Source organism: Sinohyriopsis cumingii, chromosome 3 (assembly GCF_028554795.1).
Source record: "Sinohyriopsis cumingii isolate HCF-2022 chromosome 3, ASM2855479v2, whole genome shotgun sequence".
Taxonomy (NCBI): Eukaryota; Metazoa; Mollusca; class Bivalvia; order Unionida; family Unionidae; genus Sinohyriopsis; species Sinohyriopsis cumingii.
In genome coordinates, this window is record NC_142963.1 from 84417101 (window position 1) to 84434118 (window position 17018).

At 32.7% G+C, this 17018-nt stretch overlaps 1 long non-coding RNA gene across 1 annotated transcript in view; it reads left to right on the top strand.

Annotated features, from left to right (window-relative positions):
* LOC149803224 (uncharacterized) overlaps positions 1-17018 on the top strand; it is a 33866-nt gene that overhangs the window by 4813 nt on the left and 12035 nt on the right. The window contains exon 2 of the long non-coding RNA XR_016420160.1: positions 8869-9052. This is a non-coding gene — a long non-coding RNA (uncharacterized LOC149803224). The remainder of the gene's footprint in view (positions 1-8868; positions 9053-17018) is intronic.

Below are 17018 nucleotides of genomic sequence, written 5' to 3' on the forward strand. Positions count from 1 at the left end.
TAGTTTACCTTTCACTCTGTATTGGGTGATTTTCTGCGTCATACTGGAAATGTGATTTTTTAAATTTATTTTTATCATTATTTTCCATTAATATATTGATTTATTAAGTCTTATAATCAGAACAATAGATTAATATTTCTGATCAAAGGCTTACCTAAGTGTGGCGCATTATTTTTTGATCTATATAATATATGACGATCTAACTTTGCAACATGTTTCAAAGGACTTTTTCTTTCTTTCTTGAAGGTGAATACTGATATTTTCCCCTTGTGCTGTTTGATCACTCGATCGCTTCTTTAAATTACAACACTCATTTCAAATATGATTTTTTTTTTCTCGGTAAGTAATACTTGCGACGACATTTTTGGAAAGTCTTGTTAAAAAGTGCCAGAGTTGACTTTGACGTAGCAAGCTAAATTGTGAAATTATGGACGGTAATGTTATATGAAACATACAGAGAAATCTCACACAATGGTTGAATTACTTGGTTATTATAGTTCACATTGTACAAATATAGATTATATCCATTTCTTAAGATTTTCAATGTTACATGTGTAGTCTTGGGAGGTCTAAATTGTGGATTTTTTCGCTTTTTTTCTCTTGGCATGAAAATGCTTTGTACATATTTAATTTCCTAAATTTGGCCCTTAAAAATAGCCAGTTTAAACCTTCCAAAAATAAGAATTGGTGTTTCATATATTATTGCTTTATTAAATGTCAGGTACGGGAAAGATTTTGAATCCTAAAGGACAAATTGACATGTATTGTTCTTTCCCTGTACACATTTTTTGTTTCCCTGTACGCATTTATGTGCCTGATTTTATTTGCTTCTTTGTATTTGCTTTAAAAACATTAAGAGACGGATTCCTTCCTTTATCATTTATTCGTGACTCGATGGATATTTTACCAATGCGAATCATATTAGGGTCAAATGCAGATCAGTCAACATTATCTTATCTTGAATATCGATTTCCTAATTCATAAATACATTTAGCATAGAGGGCACGTGTTTCTGTCGCAAACTGTGCAACTAGAGCTGTGCGTCTTCGCAGATTTTAGTTATTATGATTTCTGACTGATACATTTATGATGTCATATGGTGAGAAGATTCAACACATTTGATGCTGTGTACAACAGATATCGATGGCTTTGTGCAACAAGGGTAATAGTAAATCGGATACATGCCACGAATCTGCCCATAAGCGTCGTATTAGGCAGTCACATTGGGAGGTAGATGAAAATGGTCAGCGACGTACTCCGCTATGTCCATTTCTCATCTAAATTTGTGCGCACGAGTATCTAATACTATTCGTATATCTAATAATGTTCGTGTATCTAATAATATTCGTATATCTAATATTATTCGGATATAGTATATCTAATCCTATTAGCATCATGACTGAATAAATGGTTGTAATGTTATACCAGTTTGAAACTGATTAAAAGGCAATCGCCCAAAAAGATGTACTTTATTTGTTTGGTGGGAATTCGTTTGGACGGTTACGTTACGTTCTACCATTCATGATATAAACTGGATCGTTTATATACGTCTTCTTGAATTGTATTCGTTACTTATTTCCTTTGGCAGAATAAAGTTGTAACTTCAGATTCAAAACCTATGGCTTTAGTTAGCTGAGGAAATTTAATCAGTTCCAAAAATGTGCACTCAGATTATAATTGAGTTTTAGGCAGAAAGATGTATATCAAGTCCAGAATATTAAATACAAAAGAGAGATTCACTTCACTTCACTTGCTTACAGTTTGTTTTCGACCGAAGCGAACAATCACAATTTCTAGCCACATAATCGGACTGAATCATTTCATTCCAGGATAGTTATAAAGTCAAATAGGAAAGACGAAACATCAAGTCTCTCTCTCTCTCTCTCTCTCTCTCTCTCTCTCTCTCTCTCTCTGGTTCGTTGGCATATCACTCCTTAACCTTGATATTGGATATAGGAATTAAATAATACGTCGTTAAGATGATCACATACAAATAGAATATACAAAACTGAGGCATAAAAAACTAAAATCTAAAGTTGTCAAATATCGATTATCTGTTATATGTAGCTTTGTATCAATTATGTGAGATTGCAAGTATTTTGCTCATACATTGTTCATATCCAAGATAAATGATTTCTCTTGATTTAAGAATTTATTTTAAAAATTCTTGTTTAGAAGGAAAGTTCTACCTCCATGTTATGCAACGGAAGCTCTTTCTATGTTTATGTTGTTTTCTTATGTAATAAAAGCATATGGTATATGGTGATGTTGGTATCATCTCTTTCTTGTAAGGTTTTACATCAGCGTGCATCTTTCTTTACTATGATACTGTCGAATATCGTTATACCATGTTATACCATGTTGTTGATAGGTTTTCTTTATCACTGTCAGTCATCTTTGTTTTTTTTGTTCCTTGTCTACTGAGTGGATGACTATGGTGTTCTTAGACCTCACATTATTTCGATTTGTCATTCAAAGTTGTGGCTGAATTCTCTTTTTGGTCTTTGATGGGACTGTATAATTGTTTGCTAGATTAATGCATTGTTCTGTGAGAGGTGCCTTTTCATTGGACTAAACAAAGGCACGTGATACCTGATATTTCGAAGTGTTGCATGGTTATTCGTGTCGCATCGTGATGACGCCATGAACTTTTTCACTTTGACTATATAGTCTTGCATTCTTATCGCTGCATTGTTGAAATGACATTCGAACTGTTCTAAAGAAAATTAAATTGCAGTTTCTCTAGATATTTAATAAAACAAAGAGGGATCATTGTTTCGGTGAAAGTGAAATTTTATGAGCTTATTAATTTATCATATTGACTCAAATTCAAGGCTTTTAAATGTGGGGTCTAGTGGTTGATAAAACCTCACATTCACATAATTCTCTAAATTTGCTTAATAGCCTATGACTACTGTAACAATGAAATATCCGGGATATAATTTGCGCTTTAGGTAAATTTACATAAAATAACAGATGTCGTTATGGTTCATCAATTTCTAGGTCAATACAAATATTTTCCAGTATCAGCAGCAAGCTGAAATAAACTTGTGGAAACATAAAGTTAAAAGTTTGAATTCCTGTAGAAACAGCCATGTAAAAATTCGCAAACATAACCGTTTTTCTGTTTTATTTCCTTATCTTGTCCGAGTTTTGTATTTGCCTTTGAGAAAGACTCATTAAAGATTCGAAAGCGCTCAGGCTAGCTAGATACTAGCTTCGCACTGTTCGTTGTCAATTTATTGCATATATATATATATATATATATATATATATATATATATATATATATATATATATATATATATATATATATATATATATATATATATATATATATATATATATATATACATGTGTGTGTGTTTCATCGACTTACCCGTTGTCGACTTACCCAGTTTCGATTGTTTTTCATACAGAATGAAAAGTTTCTAGCATTATTTGAAATCATTTTATCAGGTAGGGCATGTTTCATAGATTTTGTGAAGTAATGCATATAAAGGTTACAGTTAAAAGCACCTTTCGGCTTGATGTGAGAAAGTGATGGAGGAATTTACCGGATGTTATCTTCCATTGAAAGGTGAGGATATACGATCCACCAATATAGGGGTTGAACAGAGAAAATAGTATTTAACAGTCCAGTTTCAAATTGGAAATAACGAAAGCCAAATGTAAATTATTCAGAACGGTTTTATTAACGAAAACGGCCTATTTACAAATGTTGTGAGTTTAAAGACAATTATTCTCAATTATTTTGTATTGATACAAAATGTGAGTATGTATCAGGATATTCTGAACGCTTAATTCGTTTATCAATACATTCTTTACAGTTGACACCTTTGGAACTTGTTAGACCGATAAACCAGCCGTGCACCAGTGATGATATTGATTGGCGGTTTAGGGGATGATATCACCTTTTGATTAAAACATGAAAAGATCTGCAGCCAGTTTTGTCTGCACATCGGTCTACATTTTATACACTTAACAGTATCTATCGCGGCTGTGGAGCTACCGTCGGCTGAAGGGTTCTTTTGGTGGCATGTACATTATATTTCCGGAGCAAATCCTGTTTGGTGACTTGTAAAATCCACGTGGAATAGCACAACCCTCTGTCATGTGGCCATTTTGAATTTCGCGCTAGATGTGGATGTTACCAAATACGGGTATATCTCTAAAGTGTACGCAGGTTTATTCCGGAAAGATTTGCATGCAGAAAATTAGCACATTTTCATGAACAGGTTACATCAAAACCACATATCGTCCATCAATATCAAGATTTGGGGGTTTGATTTATCAAACTAGGAACTGGTAACCTGTAACCTAAAGTCACGCTTAATCTGGAAATGGCTGTAGAGGCATCTTCTACACGATGAAGACTACTAGTGAAAAAAAATGGAAACGAATACAGAAATTTAATTTGTTGGAAGATGAATAGAAGCCAATTTACTCACGGCTATGCAAATGACTTAAAGGACTAAATTGATTTTTAATTATGCATCACCCACATTAATTTGACCACTCATTCATATCTTAAACTAATTGGGGTGCTTGAAAATGAAAATATTTCTTTTTATAAGAGTACAAAGGCAAAAATCCATCATTTATTTTGACAGTGTGGCCAAAAGAGATCGAATAACGAGAATTTATTTTTAAGAAATGGTAGTAGAGCGCAGTTAGATTTCGAAATTGTATTATTTGAAAAAGACTCATCAGATGAATTGTAAATGGTAACTGCATTATTCTTGTAACTCAACATTATATATACACGTTAAAGATGAAATCGTGTACAGTGCATTAAGTACGATTAAAATGCTACCTAAGATGCTAAAATAACAATGGAAAGGTATGCGGCTTTCAAATATGAAAAGAAGGATGAGACTGAGAAATGACTGGGACTGTAGAAAATTTTAATTTTTCAAGAGTGAAATAATACGGGTAAATTTGTATACTGAAATACATAGTATTACTTTAATAAGAATATTGGGGTTTTTTTAAATTTATTTATTGTGAAAACAAAATTCTCTCTCGTTTATATTGTTTGTTTTGCATACTTTTTTGTACGGAAAGAGAATATTTTATATTTGTATCTTTTGGGAAAAACCGTTGTAAATGATGAACCTCGGCATCGCTATGTATATAGAGCATTATGAAAAGTTCTATGCTTATGTCCTTGATGACCTTTTTTATACATTGTCTACAGTAGTTGCTATATTCATTGTATTAATTAACAAGAGATTTTCAGGAAAACAATCAAGGTTAGCATATTTGGGACATTAATCTAAATCTTCATTATTCCTTGACTTCATACTCAATGAATAATATAATATTTTAGAGGTGAGAAATATTCTCATGAGATATTTTAAAGTGCTGAAGTGTTAGCAGGAAAACAAGTGGTGTAGTAGCTGCATTTCCAAATATATCAAAAGCAGAATACAAGACGGCCCATAAAAGCCACATACACCAGCACCAAAAAAATACCACCGTTACCACTACCAAAACTTTAAACTACAGAAAGTCACCAAACACTTTTTTCTGATTAATATCGAGATCTTGATCTTTAAACTAGGGCACAGGATCTGCCAGATGAGATGTTCTTTAGTTGATGATGTGATACAGTATTATTAATAGTAGTATAGTAATGATACAGTAGTAGTGGTGGTGGTAATGGTAATACCAATAATAGTAGTATTAGTGTAGCAATATATTATTATTATTATTACTGTTATTATTATTATTATTATTATTAAAGAGAAACTTGTCATCATTATTATCGTTATTATTATTATTAAAGAAAAAATTGTTATTATTATTATTATTATTATTATTGAGAAACTTTTACGCACCTAAATATAGCATAGCTCTTGAGTTTCGATAAACCAGTTGCGTTCATAATTCACGAACAGAACAGACGAAGCCAAATCTAGTTTTCTTTCCCGGATTACTGTTAAAAGATATGAAGTTACCTGAACTATCTCTATATGGTATGTGAATTTTACTGCCCTATTGTGTCACTCAAATGCCCGTAAATAATGTAATGCAGTTTTAGAATGGAATAGAAATACATATGTGTGAAATGTGTTTCTGACATATGCATATATAAATAAATATGTATAGGATTTGTTTGACCGATTTCTTTGTGAGATTCAGTATCATAACGAATTTGTTTTTGTCTTGATTATATAAATAAAATATTGTGTAATAATGACAATGTCTTTTATTGTGCTTGTTTCTGTGTGTATATGTTCTCCCTCTCTCGAGAATTTTTTTTTCTCATTAAGGCACACACCTAAAAACTGATATGTAGTTTCCATTATTCACCCATACTTACGCCCTCTTGCCGTGACCTGCGTCTTAAGTTGGGAGTGTCTTGGGGTAACCCGCTTAGTACTCTTCGGATATGTCGCAGTACTCTTATTTTAATGCCAGTAGATTACATTATAATTTTATGTTTATCCCCATGAAATGATCAGATCTATTTCACCTTCCAACTTCAAAGTTTAACACATGTTTACACATTTAGCTTAATCTGTGTGCTGTTACAATTTTCGAACTTTACTTTTAATTGGTACCAGTTAGCCATTATTTTGCTGCAGTACCATTAAATGATAATACACGCATCCATCCATCCATATATACATACATACATACATACATACACATACATACATACATACATACATACATACACACACAAACACACACATACATGCCTACCTACACACACACATACATACATACATACACACATACATACATACATACATACATACACACACATACATACCTACATACATATATACACACACATACATACATACATACATACAGACACATACATACATACATACATATATACATAGATACATACATACATCCATGTATACATAGATACATACATAGATACATACATCCATATATACATAGATACATACATACATACACACACACACATACCTACATAGATACATACATACATACACACACACATGCATACATACATACATACACACACATACATGCATACATACATACATACATACATACATACATACACACATATACATACATACATATACATACACACACACATATACATACATACATACATACATACATACATACATACATACATACATACATGGCACGTCTGCATGACTTTGAATCTGCTAAGTTCTGTACCCATTATTTTTCTCACAGTAGCTATTGAAGAGTTTGAATTAATAAAAGATAAGAAGTAATAGGAGCGAACAGAATAACATATTTCATAATCACTTCATCTGTCAAAATTATTAAAATTTACAGCCATTCTTCCACTTTGAAAAGATTTCCAAAATTGCTGCGATGCAGTTAAGATCCTTGATAAGTGACAGTCGTTGGGCTGAGTCTGTTTTTCATGTTTAAAACAAAAATATCATGAAGTGCGTTATTTGAATTTGTGCATATTTTGTAACGCTTTGAGAAGTGGCAAAAACCTAAGTAAATTGATAGCGATATTTTTTTATTCCAAAATACCAACTCAAAATTTTGCAACATTTCGGGAAAAATTACAGTAGGCATCTTTTCATTCTGTCGTGTATTGTAAGAAAATTTCGCTTTCATTCAATCTTGTATTGTCAGAATATAGGTATAGCAGAGACCAACAGGATGACGACAGGACTGTAATGCTCTCTCGCATTAAATTTATTTTGGAGAAGTTGAATATTGTCTTTTGTTTTCTTTTTTCCCTCAAAACATTAGATTCCCGACAAAATTGCTTTTGAGTCAAAAATTATAATTCAGACAAGCAGAAAAACAGCGATGGACAGAGATATAGATTTAACATACATGTTAAAACTTAATACATTATATATATATATATATATATATATATATATATATATATATATATATATATATATATATATATATATATATATATATATATATATATATATATATATATATATATATATATATATATATATATATATATATATATATATATATATATATATATATATATATATATATATATATATGAGGGTGCGTGTATATTACACACATACATGCATGCACACACACATACATACATACATACATACATACACACACATAGATACATAAACACACATACATACATACACACACATACATACATACACACACACATACATACATACATACATACACACATACATACATACATACATACATACATACATACATACATACATACATACATACATACATACATACATACATACATACATACATACATACATACATATATTTTACATTTGGTTAAAGATATCTCAGAGGACTCATTGACGAATCCGTGAACAGTCCCACAAACTTATTACAAATCTGTCAGCCCTATGATTAACTATCTCTTCGATTTTTCCCTCTAAAAGTGAGAAATGGCCCCCTTGTGATAAGCTTTCATACCGTACATATCCCCCACGTCATCCAAAAGTACTGAATAGGCGATAATCAAGTGATATATATATATATATATATATATATATATATATATATATATATATATATATATATATATATATATATATATATATATATATATATATTTCTATGTATGTATGTATGTTCAACAAGTATATATTTGGCACATATTTACGTTGAGAAGAATTATATATCTAGCTCATCTCCCTTTAACTCGTACTCGGCTAATACAATATCTGGTTTGCAATACTTTATTTTATCCCCAGAAACAGATTTATAATTGCAAGTTTTTATTCAAGTATATCTGATATTTCTTATTAGGTACGCACACAATCAGATGTGTGTCTATACACGTATATCTGATATTTCTTATTAGGTACACACACAGTCAGATGTGTGTCTGTACACATATATGCTATTTCTTATTAGGTTGATGTTAGGAGGAAGAACAACTATTAAACTAGGAAATGATCCTGAAAATTAAAGTCTACTCCGGATAAAAAAAAGAGACTAAAAGCCTTCACCTGACTTAGATCTAGAACACATGGCCCAGCTCGAAACTGCTCCTCCATGGAAAAACTAGTTTGTGGACCACCCATGACACCGCTGCCGGGTATGTATGCTCGTGTATGAGTCCACATCTTAAGTGAATAGCGAGAGGCGTCACCCAATCTGATTACAAATGAACTTTAATGTGTCTTTCCATACGTATAAAAAGTTTCAATCTTACTTATTCGAGAAATAGTAACGAGCATTGAGATTAGTTTCCACTGTTCTGCATTATGGCATGCCCAATTATGAGGAAATAAAACACGCAGGTATTTCAAGTCACCAGCTATCTTTGGGAATAATTTACATGTGTCTTGACAATGTATTTCTATATGAAATGTGACAATAAATGCATGTATTTGATTTGGCATTTAAATGAGAACGAAGTGCTGAAACACCGATATATATGCTAGTGAAACATGTATGCTTTAATCTCGGTGATGGTGAGTACATTTTACCGAGCAAAAAGAAACTTGCTCGGAAACTGCAGTTTAGACTTTAAAACAAGTATTGTGTTTGCAGTATTTCTTTATTAATAATTCTTTATTATTATCGCTATTAATTTATTACATTTCGTTGTTACAGTATTACATATTTCGATAGGGATTGGCCAACAGGCAATGTCTACTAACACCCTCGCACATGTCCGCATGATTTACAATTATGCTCCTCTAATAAGCAATGGTCACAATAAATGAGAACTTATTTATTAATTTATTGCGGAAAATTACAGATATATAGACTAATACAGGCTTACTAATTGACGGTAGGAAATGAAGAGAAAAAAGCAGGGTAGAAGATGGGGGGAAAAGTGTAAATAATTAACATGGTCAGGATCTTGCATCATATTATAATAATACTTAAATTTAACTTTAAAAACTTTAGAAATTCTAAATGCAATGTAGTCTGTGCGTGTGAGATTATCGTGTACTCAAGACAAAAGCTGAAGTATGTTATATCACTATACGTAATAAGATTTTATTTTCTCATTGGGTACTATATTGTATCAAACAAAATTAGTAAGAAATCAATAGCCAACTGGCGGCTCCAAAGGTACACGCTCTCTGCTTTAAATTTATAATACGCTGTCGTGTATGTTTCAAAGTTACATGGGCGGAGAGGGGAATTGGACTTTTACATTCTTTCTTTCTTTCTTTCTTTCTTTCTTTCTTCTTTCTTTAAGAGTGTATGATTAATCAAACTTTTTTTAAATTCAGTCTTTTTTGATAAATGAGAGTTGACGCTGATTTAAATCGTATAGATGCCATAATGACAATGGAATTAGCTGTAAAGCTTGCATATTATTAGGAAGAATTATTTGAACTTGCAGGATTTTTGTTTTTTCAAGTAATATAATGCCGCCTAATAAAGATAGGGTACTTAGTATTTTTATTTTTGCAAACTTCCAGAATTTTCTTATTGCTCTGTTATCATTCAACTAGATACGTAACTTTTGTTGTCCATGTCAAATATGTAGGAATACAATTATGTATTAAAAAAAATCATTAGATGTGACAGGTAATCAAATATAATTGTTTTATTGTTCGTATTCAATGTGTGTGTGGGGGGGGGGAGGGCATTTCAAAGATTTCTCTTCAGTATTTATTGGAATTACAAATTTGTTTTCTTTTCGTCTCCACAATTGGAGACTAGATAAACCTCGTGAATAATAATAATAATAATAATAAAAATCATCATCATCATCATCATCATTTAGTAATAGGAGCAGTACTAGTGTGCTAAGAACTGCACGTGAGGCTTTACTATGGAATGCCCGTTCAGGAAACAGTTTAATTTTGTAAATCAGAAGCCCTTTCTGCTTTTTCCACGGGAATAAGTCGGAAATGTATTTATTATTGTGCATAAAAAATTTAATTATTTCTTTCCTAAATGTTGGTAATATTTGTTTCAGTTGGTTCCTTTCTTCAGCAGAAGTGATATCATTGCAATTAAATTTACCCTGTCTTCATTTGCTAGCCAGTATTATTCTCGTGGTTTTCTATTAAAAAAGTCAATGATAAAAGGTTCACTCGCTCATGGCGGTAGTAACAAAATGTGATTTTTCTGTGCATTATGTTTACTGGTTTTTGGAGCCATATATTTGATTTTAAAGCAAATTTTGTTAACTGTTTTTTTTTTTTTCTCTTCTCTTCCTTCCTGTTCCTTTTCTACAAATAAAACCGATGATCGATACCAATCAAAGCATATTTTAAGTTTTTACAAATTATTTTTAAAAGTAAATTATGCACAGCCAACCTTATTTAAATAAGACATTTGATCGAATGTAAGCTAGCAAATTTAATTTTAAAGCAATAAATTAATTATATTAGGAACTGCCAGTCAAATTATTACTTCGTGCGTGTCCGTCATGCACATAAAAGTTTCAGTTCAGAGTTTTGTCCAAAAAAAAATTGTTGGTTTTGAATGGGTGGAGGAAGCTATGAAATACATTCGCCAATGCTAAATTACTAGTTTTATTCATATAGACAAACACGTAATTAATCACCTGAAATTAGTTGTGCTCTAATTTTTCTTTCAATATCATTCTCTGACTTTATCGAGTACGTGGTTATCTTACCAGCAGTGTCGCTGACATTGCATGCGATAAGGAGTTGAACCATGATGGAAGTATCATTTTTAACCCAAAAGTCAATATATTAGCATTATGCTCCTAAAAAAAAAGTTTTCCAATCGTCTCCCTGGCGGACTATTCCTCGTGAATATTTTATTCATAGCTTCTGGGCATAAAGTAAAATCTTTATTGCATGGTTAAAAAAAAAGGTTCTTGTCATCGGCACTTGCCTCACATTGGGATGGGGGCCATATTTTCCTTGCAGAAGGACTAATGCTTGTTAGGTCATTTGATTTTGTTCCTTGCGGAAACAAGGAAAGCCACGAAAATCGGAATTTCTCGAATTAAAGTGAATTAATAGTATACTATCATAACTATATACAATAATTGAACATGTGTTTCATAATATTGACACTATTCTACACATTTGCCCACTGTTTAGCAGCAAATGAAATTGCTTTAAAGTTATGTCTTCAATTTTTTAAGAAATGTAACTTGAATTTTAAAAAGGTGATTCAAATTGATTTAATGGCTTTGCTTTAAAGATATGAAGGTGCATAAATGCTCCTCCTTATCACTGGAGTAGGGGGCCCCGAGTGGCCGAGTGGTCTAAAGCGCACTCTGTTACGGATCACTGCCATCTCACCTCTGTCTGCGTGGGTTCGAGTCCCGGATTCGGCTAATGTGGGTATGTGAGAAAACTTGCCAGTAGCTTCTCGTGGGTCGGTGGTTCTTTCCGGGGTTTTCCTGGGTTCTTCCTCCACCGTTAATACTGGCCGCCATATATAGCCTATCGTGTGCTGAAAAATGGCTTTAAACCCTACAACAACAACAACAACAACAACATCATCACTGGAGTAAAACGTATTTATTTCAAGCGTATTGCATGGATTAAACGGCCTGTCATTGAATGATCCACAAGAGAAAAGAAAGAACGGACAGCAGATGAACCTTACAAACACGACACATTTTTTCATTATTTCTATAATGGTTCCACAAACCTACGGTTGTTACCTCAGTTAGGGACTTAATTATGAGTCAACAATATTAAAAAATATTTCTCCATTACGTATATATATATATATATATATATATATATATATATATATATATATATATATATATATATATATATATATATATATATATATATATATATATATATATATATATATATATATATATATATACATATATATATATATATATATATATATATATATATATATATATATATATATATATATATATATATATATATATATATATATATATATATATATATATATATATATATTGGCATACGAAATAAACGAGCTTCCATAATATAACCTGTAAACTGCTTAAAATAGTTTTTCATTATAAGATCTCTAAGCTGTGCCGATATACTGAAATTTTAATCTGTGAAACAAAGTCGCGATTGCGCACTATACTAAATGCAGTCGCCAAATTGCTGCGTATTTAAAGAATATTATTTTTATGTTGAAGTGGATTCTGAAATATTCCATTTGTCTGTCATTTATCGTGTCTTGTGTCAAAAGAATGTTGACCAAACATAACTGGACTCAAAACTACGAAAAAAAAAGAGCATGAAGAGGAAAAGAATGATGTCATTTTAAATGATGAATAATGCCTTGGACGTGTCTCGCCATTTTTGGATTGATGCAAGATTTTTTAAAGGAATCTGTCTCGGGGCAAATGTGTCATATGAATACATGTACTTCTAAAATTGTCTACTGGCCTATGGTTTTTACTTGAAAAATGTCTTAAGACTTGGCTTCAATTTCACGAATATAAATTTGAAGTTAAGTTAAGACTTATGATAATTGATTGGTCAGTTTTAAATTAAGGCTTACATTTCAGCCATCAGATTGCTGGTTTGAAAACTGACACTTTAGTATAGAGTTATGTTCTGTTGCTGAAATTGAGACCTGATTGGTGCCAGTTTAGTCAAATTCATGATAGACTTAAATATTACACAGCAAATATCATACAATTAAAATTAACTTTTAGACGTGCGCTCATGAAAGGGAAGAAATAACACGTTGTGGTCTTAAAATTTTCGACCTTTACTAAAATATATCTTGGATACTGTCACTATTTGAAATGGGTGACTTCATTTTGCATACGGGTCATCAGTTATTTCATACTTTTTTTTATTATATGCAAGCAGGTTTACAAAAAATTCCTGAACCTGTATAGCTAACTTCTCGTACCGTTCTCACGAGTTTCATCCCTTGTCATATTCACGTAATAATCTTGTGCTGATTTTCTTCTTTTTTTATGCATAATTATACCGGAAAATTTACGCGTAAAATGTTTTTTTCCATTCACCGCTCCTGTGGCCTAAGTTGTTAGAGCGTCCGCCTAGGATGCGGAGGTCGCGGGTTCGAATCCCGGCCGAGTCATACCAAAGACTTAAAAACAAAAATGGTACTAACAGCTGCCTTGCTAGGCTCTCAGCATCAAGAGGTTAGTGTTAGGACTAGTCGTCCTTGAATAAGGATAATGTGTTTGGGTACGACAAGATGCCACATGTCTGCGGCATGATGCCCCAGTGCTAGACATCACTATAAACTGCCATACTGCAGACATCGTAGCGATACTACTCAAATTGTTAAAACTACGTTAAAAATCCAAAAGCACACAAATGCAGACTTCTTACATTCTGATATCCATTACACATATATGATATTGTTTTAACGCACATAGCTTTGTGAACTCTGTCCTTTCTTTTTCTACTGGGCCACATGACTTTCTTGTACAATTAGAAATCCAATACATGACCTTTGCAATCTTTTTTATTAACTATCATCAGCTGTATTGAATTTAATGTAAGAAGTGAGTTTGCATTAAATTTTTTTGCAAATACAGTGATTGTTGACCTTTTCATTGCCGTAAACAAGATGAAAGTGACACACGTACGAGAAACGCCTAGTAATAGACCATGATTAAAGTAAAACGTGTTTAAATGGGTCGTGTAATCTTTGGCCTTTCCACCTTGGATTCTGTATCAAGAATATACACAATGGCAAGAATCGCCTATTGTCTTTACTATTGTGCAAAATAAACTCTACTGGTTGTAAAAGTCCAAGTGGCACGACTCCCTTTCGCTGTTCTTTGGTGTTGCTATGTGGTAGAAGCAATGAAACGTAGTAACAAAGGCTGATTGGAATCCGATGACCATAAAGCGGTATGGTAATTACAAACTATGCCAAGTCATAGAATTGGTTCATTAAACAAGCCATGGTCGATGCGTTTAGTCAGTCAATTTCTCAATAAAGATGGCTGGGAAATAGCTCAATATCATCGTAATGTTAACAATCATGTACTCTCGGAATTTCGCACATGGCCTTGTACATGAAGCGTTCGTGTGGATCCATACCAAATGGGACTAAAGGTCTAGACGATAAAAAAGGTTCACTTGCATGAAAGGAAAAGTATTCAACCGATGTTTCTCTTGATAAGAGAATATGAGAGAATGAACATTGAAGGACAAAGATTGAAAGCGTTTAAACAGCATTTTGCGAGAACAAAATGTAGCCATGTGGACAAAATAAGTCACACGACGCACATAATTTCCGCACAATAGAGCGTAGTGGTGGTGGTTGCATTAGATGTACAGGAAAATATTTGTAACACGCGTTCAAGCGTACGTACGAAGTATAAAACTGGCGTAAGGTTATTAAGACTTTCTCATGTTCAAATTCAGACTAACTCAGAATGCTAACGTCTCATTGGCAATTTATTTGATTTTAGCCGATCAAATGTATGTTTTGAATAAAGTTTGAGTTCGAGTCGAGGAATACTTCAATTAGATTGGGCATCATGTGTCAGAGTAGAACTATATTTAATGTATATGGACTTTAGCCATTTTTCATTGCTAGGCATGCAACTTGGCATTGCATTAAGTTTGATTAGTTGCTTTCATATTATTCCAGCCGATCGTAAATTTGGTCAATAATATTCATATTTACTGGACGAAGCTCAGATCTTATGCAATGGTCCTGCTTCCTTAGGTAGATCGCCCTCTGTATTTCCATGGTCCTTTGTCCATTATTTTTACTGACCCTACGGGAAGAAAAGTCACAAAGCTTGGCACTCAGCTTTATCATTAGGTCTGGTTGTTCTTTAGTGAAAATGGTGTCCCTCAGAGTTTCATTATGGCCGACAGGGTAGCCATCTTGAAAATTGTATTATCGCATCTAATCCAGAATGGATTGTCTTAAAAACGTGAGGTTTTCATTAAAACACTTATTACGATATATCACTTGACTAAATAAAAAATTAAGTCGATTTGACCTCCAATATGGCCGTTCAGTGACCTTCCTAAAATTATCTTGTTATCACAACTTCTTTGGAATAAATGCTTATACTCATACAGGATTTTCACTAAAGGCGCTGTTATATGTGGATGGTCCTATATGTAAATGATGCCAGTCAGACAAATCTGCTCATCGTTATTTTTCCTCAGCAGGTGGTATATTTGCAGGGGATTTTCATTAAAACGCTTTTGATGATATATAATTGGTTCTAATGAAAATCTTGCCGACCTAATCTACGATATACTCGCCATGTTGTCCATCTTGAAAAGCTTGCTATTGCTACGTTTCCTGATGGGATAGCTGTATTGACATGTTGGTGTCACTATATCACTCCTTGTAACATATTTATGGTTCTATATGAATATGGTGCGGTCAAACCTCCAAAATGACTGTCCTAGCTGAGATCTTAAGGACACTGGATTGCTACTCGTCCTTAGCATACAATAGTATTGAAGAGAGATATGAACTAAGATCCGCTTTAATATATTAAGATATAATAGATCCTAATTAAAATGGTGCCGATAGTATCTCCAATATGGGAGCTTTGGGACGATATCAAAATCATTGTTATCACTACCAATCTTGAACTGATGGCGGCATTTACTTAGGATTTCAACTGAAACATTTTTACAGTATGTAGTTGGTCCTACATTAAAATGATGGAGCAAATAACTCCAATATGGCCACCATACAAATAACTCCAATATGGCCACCATCGTGGCATTATTAGAAGTCATGATATTTATACTTATTATAATCATACTTTCATGGAAGTTGCACTGAAGAACGTTTGAGAGTACTCTAAAGCTCTGTATGAACACCAACATGGAATCAATCGTAGAAGTCTTGAAATTTTGTATATATTTATTCCTACCAAATTAATGGTTCTATTGACACGCGATTTCCGATAGAATACTTAGGACACTGTGGTTGATCCCACTGAAAATGGTATTGATCTAACGCTCAAAATGGATGCCACCGTGATCATCTTTAGAGTTTAATCCTGTCTCATTAAATGAGAATTATATCGATTTATAGTTTTCAGGTGAGGATTTCATACGACACGCATTGAAGCCTTAGTTAATCTGTAATAGTTCCTACTCGCCGAACGATTTGATTAAACCTGGTCTCTT